Source organism: Peromyscus eremicus, chromosome 23 (genome assembly GCF_949786415.1).
Source record: "Peromyscus eremicus chromosome 23, PerEre_H2_v1, whole genome shotgun sequence".
Lineage (NCBI taxonomy): Eukaryota > Metazoa > Chordata > Mammalia > Rodentia > Cricetidae > Peromyscus > Peromyscus eremicus.
In genome coordinates this window covers 22,406,617-22,419,725 of record NC_081438.1, presented here as the reverse complement: position 1 = coordinate 22,419,725, position 13,109 = coordinate 22,406,617, and positions in this window count along the sequence as shown.

Here is a 13,109-nt window from a genome sequence, read left to right as displayed (position 1 = left end):
CAGATGGAGGGAAGGATGATCAGGGAACTCTCATCTGAGAATCCAACTATTATATCTCAGTCCTCTCCCCCACAGCTGCAAAAGAACTTAGGAAATGACAGTCTATATAGACATGGTAAGGTTAATTGAAATCAGGACTCCATGATGTTATCATCCCTAACAGAGTGGGAGTTGTGGTGATGTAGCTGCTATGGAGGTCACCCACATTCCTGTAAGTAACCCCTCACTTTTGGTCTGTAAGAAATCCCAATAAACTCACTGATCTCACCAAGTTGAACTTAGGAGAAACTGTACTTTGGACTGTGGTGAGTGCCCATCTGGGATGAATAGGCATTTGTTTACATCTCCCCAGGAAATGTTAATGTAATACTCATCAACTTCGGGTGTCATTGTTTCAAACTTGTCCTTTTCTCTCCAAGCACACAAGTTGTTCGGCTTATAAGATTGCCAGGCCTGGCCGTGTGACACACCTGTCATCTCTGCTTCTCTGTGTTTTCGCCTTCGCAGCCAAGAACTCAGGCCTTGCATTCCTGCCCCCCATTAAAGAACACTTTCTCGAATGTAACTTGACAGACCAATTCAGTTCAATCCACAGGCGTTACGTTTCCACTCAGAAAATTTATGCCTCTCTGTCCACAATTAAGAAGGAAATATGGACCGTGTACCCCGTGTGTTACAAGAGCAAGAAACATATCCATGGCTGTCTCAAAATGGAAAGGCACGGCAAGCTGAGAGCCAAGATTCACAGCACAAGCAGAGTATTTGCTCTTCCACTCTGGCCCATGTGGGTCTTGTAAGGTCAGGATGGGGGTGCAAGGAGGACCCTAAGGCAAATTGTCCTTTGGAGTAAGAGATCTATTCGGGGAGTCATTCATGTCATAGATAGACAGCAACATGGTGGGGGCCCTGAGGAGAGTTCAGCCCATGAGACAAAGTGAGAGGTCACCTCTTAGAGGTTTCAGAGAGAGGGAAGGGGTTCCATGTCATGTAGTTGATGGGTAGCCCATAGTGTGTACTTGCAGTTGGGCTGTCCTTGATTCCTGGGGAATCCAAGCAAGGTTTCATCCCTTTATTAATGTGTGTCCTTCATCACGGGATGTGGAGCCTGTGGCCCCTGATGGTTTGGGGTCTCAGAGAGGCCAAGTTTGGGAAGAGAGGATTATAGGTTGGCAGGCAGACTCTCAGAAGGCTCCCTGCCGTTTCTGTCACAGCTGCTCCAACGGTAGAGAAAGAACGAACGCTGATGCAGGTGAGCTTGGCCTGAGGCTCAAACTTAACAGACCTTCTCCCTGCTCTCCACTCTTCCCAGCCATCCACCTCCCACACGAATGGGAGAACTGAAAGCCAGAAACAAGCCGTGGAGGAGAAGACGCTGCCACTGTGGTCCATAACTGTAAAACACTATCTCTTTCAATATGTCATTAGCAGGCTGGGATAAAGCTCAGCCGGTAGAATGCTGGCATAATGTGCGTAAAGATAAGGGTCTGGGTTTCATACCCAGCACTGCGTACACCTGACATAGTATGGCTGTAATCCCGGCAAGTGGGTAGGTGGAGGCAGAAGGACCATGTATTCTCATCCTTGGCTATGTAATAAATTTGAGGCAGCCTGAGCTACTTGAAACCCTGTCTCTGAATGAGTGAATGAATGCATGAGTGAACGAATGAATGAATGAACGAATGAACGAATGAACGAATGAATGAATGAATGAATGTGTCATTAACATCCTGTGATTGTCCAGAGTGCCATTGCCCTCCAAACTCTTTTGTCTGGGGTTCTGCAAACTCTGAGACCAAAGGTCATTACCGAAGCCAGAGACAGACAATGGCAGTGTGGACCGCCCTCTGAGCAAAACACAGGGCTGGTTTGTGCTTATGAAAACCACAGGGATGGCAGCTCCCCTGGCCAGCAGTGTGCTGAGGCCTTCTTGTCTCTTTTTCCTCTCCCTTCCCCCTCCCTTGACTGGGTCATGTTTCAAGTGTTCTTGGTTACTGTGGCTCCTTGCCTGTGAATGTTAAATATTCAGCAATCTTCTCGGGGCTCCTTACGGCTTTTGTGCAAATAGGTTGGCTTTGAGAAAGGAACAAGCTGATCTGAACTAAAGGCAGCAACACAGCAAGCGAGCCGAGTCAACAGTTCAGATGGAAGTTGAAAGGGAAGAAGGCTGCCTATTCAGCAAGACAGGAACACCACAACCCGGCACAGCACGGGAGGAAGATGTGCATCCTCCCGGAAGACAGCGCAGACAGGGGCCAAGAGTGTGAGCTGGGCAAGCGTCCTGCTGGGAAATGAATCCTGCAAGGGCCCTGGGCAAATCGGAACCACTGGGGGTCTTGGTGTCCTCCAAGGGAGAGATGTTTGGATCAACGCTACAGTGCTATTGGTGTAGATTAAATTAAATGAGGCATGTGCTTGGCTCAGTAAACGAGAGCTCTGATTGGGAACCAAAACACGCTGCTGAAGGAAGACCTAAAAATTATCCAGAGTCAGCTTTCATTGACAGACAGGGTTTTCAAATGGGAGTTCAAAAAGGGTTGTCTAGGCATGTGTTTACATGTATAAGATAGATACATGTGTATACATACACAGGAGCATGAGTTTGAATTTAATGCTAGCCTGAGGTACAACGTGAGATTCTAACTCCAAAGTAGTAAGTGGGTAAGTAAGTAAGTAAGTAAGTAAGTAAGTAAGTAAATAAATAAATAAATAAATAAATAAATAAATATTAATATAGATAATACAGCTATAGGTATAAGATGGAGATAGAGATGGATGATACTGATATAAATATAGAGACAGCAATGAATAATATTGAGATGTATAGAGACAGAGATGGATTATATACATAGAGATACAGAGATAGAGATGATGATGATGATATGTGTGTGAATAAACAATGATCACCAAAATAGGAGTACTAAATAATAGAATATTGACTACTATGTTTATTTCTTTGAAAAAAAAAATACCCAACAAAAGCAACTTCAGGAAGGAAGGATTTATTTTGCCTCTCCGTTGGAGGGTACAGTCCATCACGGCAGGGTAGTCATGGAGGCAGCTGGTCACATGGCATTACAGACAAGAAACAGAGAGAGTCGACTACTGATGCTCAGCTTACTCTCTCCTTTGTATTCTGTCCAGGAGTCCAGCCCATAGGACGGTGCTGCCCACAGTCAGGGTGGATCTTTCCTCTTCTAAACCTCCCTAGAAATACTCTCACAGACACGCCCAGAACCACGTGTCCTAGATTATCCCAAACACTACCCAGTTGACAATGGAGGTGAACCATCACAGCTACCATGTGCCAGCTACTACGTGAGGCCCTTCATCGACACACCTTCATTTTCAAAACATCCTAAGACACGATGACAAGGGTCCCATTCACAGATGGTCATTGGGGACTCAGAAGTAGCTCATATCTATTAGCAACAGATCCCAGGCACCAACTCTTGGGCTCCCTGACCCACCTAGGCAGGCTCTTCCCACCACACCACACAGCCTCTCTGTCTTAGGGTGTACAAATTGAAACATTCACGTAGCTGGGACTTCCTGTTTCCAGGAGCCAAATATACGCAGAAGTGAATTTCTGTTCGCAGAGATGGAGTCCTCCTTGTCGAAGCCGCGTGGTCATGCCAGCATCCCATACAATCCCCCGTGAAGTCACTTTCCCATGAGACACCCTCAACGAACTGACTAGGGCTCCCTGTTCCAAGCTGTGACCTCTCACTAGAGGCACAGACAATGTACCTCAGAAGCGGGGACCCACTCAGAGAGCAGCCACTCACCAAGCCCAGTTAGCTTCCTGTTAGGTCAGCAGCTTCTCCTAGCAATGCTGCACCCCTGCAGCCAAGAGGCTGAGGGCCAGCTTCTCGGTGGCGTGGCGCTGTTTGCGATTAGTTATATACAGTGCCTTGGCTCCTCAGCATCGTTCCATGTACCCACTCAGGTGAGGTCACCACAGCTGTCACAGCCCAAGCACCTTCTAACAAAGGAAAGGAAGGGTCAGCTGCTGTGTGTCCGTCCGTGTGGATGGAGGGGCAAGGGAAGAGAAGAGAAGGGGAAGGAGAGAGGGAGGGGAGAAGAAGTATGGAAGGAAGGAAGGAAGGAAGGAAGGAAGGAAGGAAGGAAAGAAGGGAGGGAGGGAGGAAGAGGGAGAGAGAAAGAAAGAAGAGTGGGGGGATTGGAAGGAAGAAGAGAGGGAGGAGGGAGGGAGGGAGGGAGGGAGGGAGGGAGGGAGGGAAGGAAACACTCCCATCCACATGAGGAAATCTGCTTCTAGTCTGAGACACTGGCCTCCTTTCCTCTGAGGGGGACGCTCTGTTGAGAACTACAGAGAGTCACTCTGGTCTGGTGGGGATTCTCATGTGTAGTAGGGATGTCCTTGGTAGGAGGATATAGTTCCCTGGGCTCCCAGACTCAGTTTTACTCCCATACAAGACCAACTAACTAGCTTCCCTAAAGCTTTCTCTATTATGGCATGGGAGGAAACTAAAGAAACTTCAGAAATGGGCACTGGGACAACGGCTGGGTCATACAGTACGTGCCGCACAAGGATGAGGATCTGAGTTTGGATGAAGAAAAAACTAGGCACCTAAGAAAAAGAAAAAAGCCGGGCGGTGGTGGCGCACGCCTTTAATCCCAGCACTCAGGAGGCAGAGCCAGGCGGATCTCTGTGAGTTTGAGGCCAGCCTGGGCTACAGAGTGAGTTCCAGGAAAGGCACAAAGCTACACAGAGAAACCCTGTCTCAAAAAACAAAAAGAAAAGAAAAAGAAAGAAAGAAAGAAAGAAAGAAAGAAAGAAAGAAAGAAAGAAAGAAAGAGAGAGAAAAAAAGAAAGAAAGAAAGAAAGAAAGAAAGAAAGAAAGAAAGAAAGAAAGAAAAAGAAAACAAACTAGGCACTCTGTGCCAGCTGGGTGTACTGGGAAGGTGAAGACAGAGGATCTCTGGGGCTCATTGGCCAGCCAGCCTAGTGTAATTGCCAAGTTCTGGGTTCAGTGAAAGAGCCTGTCTCAAAACATGAGGTAGAGAGCAACTGAGAAGATGTTTGATGCTGACCTCAGGATCCCTGCCCATCCCCCACCCCACCCCCCAGTGCATACACCCATCCCACACACACACACACTACATGCGCATGGACTCACACACATATGCAATGGACTGATCTGAGTTTCATCTGCTTTATTTCAGCTTTGTAAATAGTTGTAACTAGTGGTTGGAGTTTTTTAAGGTTTTCCTATTGCTTTTTGTTTTCTTGTTGTTGTTGGTGGTGGTGGTGGTGCATTTATTTTGTTTTGCTATAAGACTGGGTCTCCCCTACATAGTCTTTTCAGGTATGGAGATCATCATGTAGCCCAGGATGGCCTCTAATTTGCAAGCCTCCTCCGACTCCTGCATGCTCCATGCTTTCTCAAGTGAGAAACTTTCTCATATTCGCCCCAGGCCAAGGGCAGCACCCAACATTGAACTACATTCATCAGCCATACCAAAGCAGCTCATGTGTGTGCCTGGGGCTTCACTAAAACTTGCGACTTGGTCCAGATGTCAGCTTTAGCTGGGACTCTAGAGGTCTTCCCCTCAACATGGGCTTTCAGAAGTACTTTCAGCCTGTGTGCAAAAAAAAAAAAAGAAAAGGGGGGAGGCCTTGGAATCAAGCTCAAAAGCACCCAAACTCATCCAGGCTCTCACGGTCTCCCTCTGCACTACTGATTAAAATTTTTAAGTTCTCCTGGGTCAGTGAGTCAAATGAGGAGAGGCAAAGCTCAGAAAGGATTTCTGAGGATTCTGTCCAAATCTCTAACCAATACAATGCTGCTCACCAGGCAGGAGCGTGGCCTCTTGGAACACAGAGAGCCTCAGCGAAGCATAGAGTCTGCTCTGCATAGTGGTGAAGCCGAAGTATTATGGCTGAAAACAACAAAAAACACACAAACCACAAAACACACAACGACAATAACAAGATGGAGATATCAAGATGATCTGATAAGATATGGTCCAGACAAGAATCCTAAGCAGAATGATGGCCATGGGGACTCAGTTCCCCAGCTGAGTGAATTGGAGAGGGGTCCAGAGGCAGAAAGGACGATGAGAGAAAGACACTGAAGCAGTGAGCTTGAAGGACACCGGTCCTGACCTACCACCAACATGAGAAAGAGATGTTACAGTTTGCAAACAAACCGGGCAGTGGTGGTACATGCTTTAATCCCAGCACTCAGGGGGCAGAGGCAGGCAGATGGAGGCCAGCTTGGTCTACAGGGCAAGTTTCAGGACAGCTAGGGCTACAGAGAGAAACTCTGTCAAAGAAAGAAAGAAAGAAAGAAGGAAGGAAGGAAGGAAGGAAGGAAGGAAGGAAGGAAGGAAGAAGGAAGGAGGAAGGAAGGAAGGAAGGAAGGAAGGAAGGAAGGAAGGAAGGAAGGAAGAAGGAAGGAGGAAGGAAGGAGGAAGGAAGGAGGAAGGAAGGAAGGAAGGAAGGAGGAAGGAAGGAGGAAGGAAGGAAGGAAGGAAGGAAGGAAGGAAGGAAGGAGGAAGGAAGGAAGGAAGGAAGGAAGGAAGGAAGGAAGGAAGGAAGGAGGAAGGAAGGAAGGAAGGAAGGAAGGAAGGAGGAAGGAAGGAAGGAAGGAAGGAAGGAAGGAAGGAAGGAAGGAAGGAAGACAGCAGGTGGTGGTGCACATCTTTAATCCCAGCCCTGGGAAGGTAGAAGGCAAATGGATCTCTATGAGTTCGAGGCCAGCCTGGTCTACACAGTGAGTGTCTGCAAACAAGCTGGAGGGAAGTCTAAAGACTTGGTGCTCCTCTGAAGGTGGGACTTAGTTTTAAAAGTGACAGGTTTCCCAGAGGCCTGAGAAAAGCTGGAATCAGGACTCTCTCTGGAAAAAAACTGAATGCAAGCCAAAGGCTGACATTTCCCAATAGCAGCAGAGAAACTCTTTGAACTCAAGGTAGTAAGAAAATTGTCTGTAGCCCCACCAGCTACAGTTGTATGCCAGCCTGAAAGGCAGTTCAACAAGAAGTGGACACATGTAACCAATGTGAGCATTAAAATGACTGTGGTGCAGAAGCCGACTCTTGCCAGGAAAGATGCACAGTCGTTGCTGAAAAGGAATTCAGCAACTGCAGTTATAGCTCTGTAGTAGAGACTTCACATAGAATCCCCTAATGAAAGGCTGGGAGCATGGCTCAGTGGTAGAGCACCTGCCTAGAATCCCCCAGTGAGGGGCTGGGGGTGTGGCTCAGTGGTAGAGCACCCGCCTAGAATCTCCCAGTAAGGGGCTGAGGTCATGGGTCATAACATGGGTCATGCTAGCATTTGCCTAACACACCAAGACCCTAGGTTTGATGCCTAGCGCGTGCGCGCACACACACACACACACACACACACACACAAAGATAAAAATTTAATTAGATCTGGACATGGTGACACATACCTGTTATCTCAGCACTCAAGAGGTTGGCCACAGGAACGTAGGTTTAAGTTCAACGCTAGCCTGAGCTACAAAGTGAGATTCTAACGCTAAATTAATGAATAAATAAATAAATAAATAAATAAATAAATAAATAAATAAATAAATAAATAAATAAATAAAGGAATAAAGGAATAAAGGAATAAATAAAGGAATAAATAAAGGAATAAATAAAGGAATAAAGGAATGAATGAATACTAATTTCTTTCAATTAAATGAAAACAAAAGCTTTGCCGATTTAAAGCTCATCTCTTTCTAATTATTCTCCTATTATTTATTACTGTAGGGGCTTTGGAGATTACTCATGCCTGCAGCCTCTCTGTTTGCAAATGCTGCTTCACTTCTCATTCCAGCTCTATTTAGTGACGTCTCAGCCAGAGTGACATGGGCTCAGGCTGGATCTTTCTCCACAGGTGAGACCGCGGGACGTGCTCCCTAAGACTGTTCACCTGCCTCACAACCTCGGCTGTCCACAGGGATCACACTGGACTTCTGAGAGCCTGCATGGAAGCCTTGGGGGTCTCCAGGATCTCCCAACCCTCTCCAAATCTCTTTTTTTCCTACAGCCAACCTGTTCTTACAAAAATGGAAGCCCCTGGTTTATATGATGCTCCTAAAACTATGCTATCAGGGTACGCCCAGAGATAGGTAAGCCTACACACACACACCTACTATGCCTCGGCTTATACCAAGTGATTTCCCTGTGGAAAATCTGGCTAAATGTACCTGAAGGACAAAGGAACCCATCAAAGGGCATCTTAATGGACCTTTTTAAAAGCCGGATAGTAATTCTAGCACTCCGGGAGGCTGGGACAGGCAGGTTGCCAGTTTGCACCCAGCTTAGTCTGCCTTATAGCAAGACTTCATCCAAAAGAAAAGAAAAGGCCAAGCCTGGTAACATTTCACCTGCAACCCCAGCATGTGACAGGCTGAGACAGGAGGATTGCCATGAGGTTGAGGCCAGCCTGGGACATACAGTCCATTCCAGGACAGCCTAGGTTACAAATGAGATCCTATCTCAAGAAAATGGGGAGGGAGAAGGAGAGGAGAAGGGGAGGGGAGGGAGTGTATAAAAGTTTAATGGTAGTACTACAGCCCCATGGGAGGGTGCGGAACCTCAGCCTCCCTTTCCAATCTTCGCAAATGCCCGTTTAATCCTGACCCTGTGTCTTTCACCACTACTCCGTAACCGCTGGCCAGCTCAGCTCCCTGCTTCTGGCTTCGTGCCCTCTGCCCACCCCAGCTGGCCTCGACACAGCAGGCGCCAATCTTTCCTACGTGTGAACATGATCCCAGGCCGTGGCCCTCGGCCCACACTCCGTGGCAGGTGTATCAGTGTTACCCGAGTTTTTCAGGTCAGATCCTAGGCCAAAGCAGCCCTGAGAAGCTAGGCTCAGCTGCTCATCATCAAAAGACAAATTAAACAATTCATAGTGAAAAGCAGAGAAAGATTTAGAAGGGGAATAAATACGAGGTCCATCTTCAAAGTATTGACACAGGTTGTAGGTTTAAATATGCAAGGGGTTTATGTAACAGAGCCGGAGAGGGACTCAGCAGTTAAGAGCATTCATTCGTCCTACAGAAGACCCAGGTTTGGTTCCCAGCTCTCACACATTGGCTCAAAACTGCCTGCAACTCAAGTTCATGACAATCTAATGCCTTCCTTTGGCTCCCGTGGGCACCAGGGCACGCATGTGGTGTATACGGATATATGCAGGCAAACATTCATACACATAATATAAAAATACATTTAACAAAAACCAGGTTTGCATTGCTAAGCAGTCTTTGTCAAGGTGTGGTCACACTCATCACTCACCCATCATTGCCCCAGCTACAGCCTCTCTTACAATAGTCTAATAAATGGTCAAAACTCGGTGGAATATCTTCCTGAGACATGTTCCACCTCTACCAGAGCCCTTCCTAACCCTTCCCTTCTCCTAGCATATTTGAGGGGAAGTTCTGATTTCTTGGGGGTCTATCATGTCAAAAGTCTGATAGCCAAAGGGAGGAGCTCAAGTGTTTCTTTAAATTTCGTCATTTTTACCCTAGGCCACTGATCTCCGCATCCCTTCCAATGTCACCTCAGCAGCCTCCCCTACTGCTCTAACCCCTTGTCTAACCCATCATCCCCTGGGACCCGGGCCCTGCTCAAGTGTGGGTGCTCTTTCCTCAAAGTCTCTCTCCACCCCACAACCTGACCTGGCATTGTAGTCCATCTTAAGATCTCAGTTTCAGGGGTCATCTTCTCCCCTAAGACTAGATTAAGGGGGCTCTCTTCTGCCTGCTCCCAACATCTTCAGCCTCCTAACTGGGAAGCACCAACTACACAGGTGTGGCACATTAGCCTCTGTTGCTGCAGTTGGGGACTTCTGAGGCCTGTGCCCTGCAGCAAGAGCCATATCTTTTCCGCTGTGACATCTTATAAATGGCATTTAGCTTGGCCTGGCTGAGTGTGAGCACTTGGCAAATATTGACTGGAGAAAAGATGACCTCAGAGCCTCCCTCTGCTGACACTCATGGGTATGCCTGCCCACGGGAGAAAAGGTCAAAGCTCCAGAAACACAGTTGGTGTGTGTGGAGGGGATATTTAGATACTTGTTCCAGCCATGAAACTTTGTTACCAGGACCATGGAGGCCTTCACCAAAGTGAGTGTCTTTAATAATTCACTGTATATTAACTCAGTCCTCATGATCACTCTATATGGGACACATTGCCTTGTAACTAGTCTTTGTCTGTCCCACCAGTCAGTTCCCAAATAATTACATGGAGACTTCTTATTAATTATGAAAGCTTGGCCTTTAGCTTAGGCTTGTTCCAACTAGCTCTTATAACTTAAATTAACCCATTTATATTAATCTATGTTCTGCCATGTGCCGTTACCTCTCTTCCATCTTGTACCTCCCACTTCTTCTCCATCTCTGACTGGTGACTCCACCTTTCTTCTTTCCAAAGTTCTCTCTCTGCCCCAAAGTCCCACTGCCTCATTATGCCTCCTGCCTAGCCATTCAGCTTTTCATTACACCAATCACAGCAATACATATTCACACAGTGTACAAATATCCCCTGACATTTCCCCATTTTTGTCTAAATAAAAATGAAAGGATTTAACTCTAATGTAGTAAAACTATATACAATAAGAACAATTATCAGATAATAATTACATTCACAATGTCCAGTCCATTTGAATTTGGCATATTTGGAGAAAACACTCTATTATATATCCTATCTTGATGAATCTAAAGTTTTGTACCTAAACCACTTTCTATCATAACTTGTATTACCAGCCTAAAAGTATCCTTTTAGACTTTAAAGCATTTTCTTAGCTAAACAACTTAAGCTTTATGTGTTTCAACCTATAAACTTTACATCTCTTTTGTAAGTTTCTGTTTTTTAATTTGGTAACAAAGAAAATGGTATAACTATCTATAGTCTTCAACCCCATCAAAGACCTGAAAAGGACATAATATTACCTGAGTAAACAGGAAGTGCAGAGCAAGCAACTTCCAAAACTATAAAAATGACAGAAACAGTTGGCTGCCTGGACAATCACTCATGGTTCCTCTGCAATATTGGGACATCCACCTTCAGCCTACAGGTTTAGAACATCTGACAGATTTTTCTGTGAAGTAGGGATGTTGAAGGACTGTCCCACCTTGTCTTGGCAAATTTTGGCAGTTGTCTTTTGTGTCCTACTTGTCCAACTTGGACAGCACACAGTCAGCAGTTGAGGCAAGAACAGTGTCCCTGCCCAGTGCAACTTTACTATAAATAAAAGCAAACTCCATATGGAGGTTCTACACCCATCATCCTTTTTTTTGAAATAAATTGGTGCTGCCAGGAGCAGACATGTCTCACTGTCATGAAAAACCTTATGTTATTAAAACATCTTAAATGCCATCTTTTTTAGGTCTCTGAAGTGTTTGAAGACCATCTATCTATCTAAAATATATCTCTGATTGACCTTGAAAGCATACCTAACATGACTACAAGTTTATTATACATGATTAACTACTAACCTGCATTTCTTAATTATCTCAAATAGTATTCAAAGACTAGAACTTTATATTACATTTTAAAATGAGCTGCATAGGTACAATACCTTAAATAAGAGTAAAAACATACATACAGTATGTTATAACAAAGTAATCTTAAAATTGTGTCAATATATAAAAATCCATAACAATGTAAAATATTTAAGATTAATAGTTGCTTTTTAGTTTAAAAGTAGATTTAATAATCTACCGTTTTATCCTACCATTTTATATCCCCATTTTTTATCTTTTTAGAAAAAGATCTCTAAATTTAACGTTCTTTCTTTAGTTTTTTCCCTGACCATGATCAATAACAACTTGCAACCAACCCCCTAAACAATGACAAACATCCACAAAACAACCAGAAACCACCCACCATACCTCTTGGGAATGTGGGCATAATGTTCTCTAGACTGCTTCCTGTTGTTTGGTGGTGACAGCATTTTAGGGAGCCCTGAGAAAACTAGAATAATGATTAAGTCCTGAGAAAGCTAGCTATGTTATTTTTGTTTAGTTTCTGTGTGGTGGGAAAGTATAGAGCTTATCTGAAGTCTTGGCTGAAGTAATCTGTGAGGCTGGATTATCTCAGCTAACAGCTTTGAAGTTGTTTTGGATGCAGAATTTTGAGAGGCTGGATCACCTGGGCTACTTATCTACTTCACTAGTGTCTAGTCCTTTTGTTCTGAAAACACATAAATTTTAAAGGGTAATTATATATATATATTTATTTACTTATTTATTTATTTACTTATTTATATTTGCATTAACACAAGTATGGAATGAGTGGTGTGTACAAGTCAGCTGAAGATGATTTTCTGTTTTATGTTTGAGCTAGTAAAATGCATTTGTCAACTTTATAAGTCTGTTTGGACTGTATAACCAAACCTCTATCCATGCCATAAGAATGGCATGTAAGGCCGGGCGGTGGTGGCACACGCCTTTAATCCCAGCACTCGGGAGGCAGAGCCAGGCGGATCTCTGTGAGTTCGAGGCCAGCCTGGGCTACTAAGTGAGTTCCAGGAAAGGCGCAAAGCTACACAGAGAAACCTTATCTCGGAAAAAAAAAAAATAAGAATGGCATGTAAAAGTCATGAGGACTCTGTAGCCAACAAGATTTATTATGTCTCATCCAGTCTCAGAGCTGTTCCCATGTCTAGGGATCGGCATATATATCTCCTGTCTTGTAGTTTTTCATTTGTTTCTTTTTTTAATGTCTGTAGCCAAGATTGTCAGGAGGTCTCCCCCTATCAAATCTGTTCTTTATTAATTTTGAAGAAATCTTTAACTTTTTGTTTCCTGTGGAAACAAAAGCAAAACCTCCCCCCCTGTACAACATATTTTCTGACTTCCATTCTGAAGTTAAGACATCTTTAAAATATATAGTTTGCTTTAGCAGCTTCCATAATCCAATGTCTCTCAGCAGCTATTTTTGTTGTAGTTGTTTATTAGCATTTAAAAAGTTTAAAGTCAATAAAGCACCATACAGAATCTGCTTCAGGCCACAGGAATATATCATAAGAACTTAGCTGGTTATGGCAAAGTCACTACCTGGAGGGATCAGGGAATTCCTCCAGAGGAAGCCAAATTCCAAGGAGCTTTTGGTGTTATTTGGCTTGTTAT